Source organism: Cervus canadensis, chromosome 2 (assembly GCF_019320065.1).
Source record: "Cervus canadensis isolate Bull #8, Minnesota chromosome 2, ASM1932006v1, whole genome shotgun sequence".
NCBI lineage: Eukaryota > Metazoa > Chordata > Mammalia > Artiodactyla > Cervidae > Cervus > Cervus canadensis.
Genome location: NC_057387.1, coordinates 32850124 through 32851303, shown reverse-complemented (window position 1 = coordinate 32851303; position 1180 = coordinate 32850124). Strand labels below are relative to the sequence as shown.

At 48.6% G+C, this 1180-nt stretch overlaps 1 pseudogene; it reads right to left on the bottom strand.

Moving 5' to 3' along the window:
• Positions 1 to 274: 274 nt before the first annotated feature.
• Positions 275 to 738, bottom strand: LOC122436588 (annotated as a pseudogene).
• Positions 739 to 1180: the final 442 nt, after the last annotated feature.

The window sequence follows — 1180 nt, the reverse complement described above, 5'->3', positions numbered from 1 at the left end:
GGAACACTGAGCCAAGTTTTTACTCAAATGAGTGTGGAAACTCAGTGAATATTTGTGTCTTAATTGTACCAAAAATAAAACACTTAAAAACAACCATTTGAACGTCAGGGTCTGCCACCGTAAGTACCTCCACCTACCTGTGCCCCGGCCTGCAGTGCTGAAGAAGGGCTGGGGGGCCCACCTGCCGTGAGCCGCTGAGTCCTGGAAGCGCCGACCTGGGCAGGGCCCACACATGATGGCCTCCCAGGAGGAGCAGACAGCATAGGCATCCACCTTAAGGATCCGTGTTCTGAGATGGCTCCACGATACTCAAGCAGCAGTCCACAAACTCCACAAACAAGGGTTCCTGCATGCAGGCCTGCATAAGCTTGGCCTTGTGATCCACCTGATCGAGGTCAACCATCAACTGTCTAAGGTGCAGGTTGAGCATTAAGCTCCTCAGCACTGCAGACTCCCCTAAATTCTTTAAATTCTGCAAAGACACTCTCCTTTTCCTCTTCACTATTGAGAAAATCAGCCACAGAGTCGTCATCATCATCTTCGTTTTCCACAGGCTTTTGCAGTAAGAGCTGATCCTATTTTTTTCTCAACAGGACCAGTTGCACGCTTGCACTGCTCTTTGTGCTTCCAAAAGCGGGGCAAGGAGCAGTGGGGCACGCGGCAGGCAGGGCAGCGGTATTTGGGCTTCTCCAAACAGATAACACAGCAGAGGGCGGTACAGCAGCTGAGCGACGCCATGGTCTCTCCCAGGATGCACTCCCCGCCTGCCTCCTCCCCCTAGTTTATACGTTAAAGTTCTAATCCCCAGTACCTCACAATGTGACATCTGGAAATAGGGTTCTTACAGATGTAATTAGTTAAAATGACATCATAACTGCAGTAGGATGGGCCCTAATTCAGTGTGACTGGTATCCTTATAAGCAGAAGGCCATATGAAGACAGAGACACACAAGGAAATGCCATGTGAAGATAAAAACAGAGATGAGGGTGATGCAGTAGAAACCAAGGAATGCCAAAGATTGCCAGCAAACCACTAGAAGCTAGGGGAGAGAACATGGAACAGGTTTTCCCTCACAACCCTTAGAAGGACTAAGCCTACTGACACCTTAATCTCAGACTTCTAGCCTCCGGAATGTGAGACAATATATTTCTATTGTTTAGGATTTACCTGATGGTACAG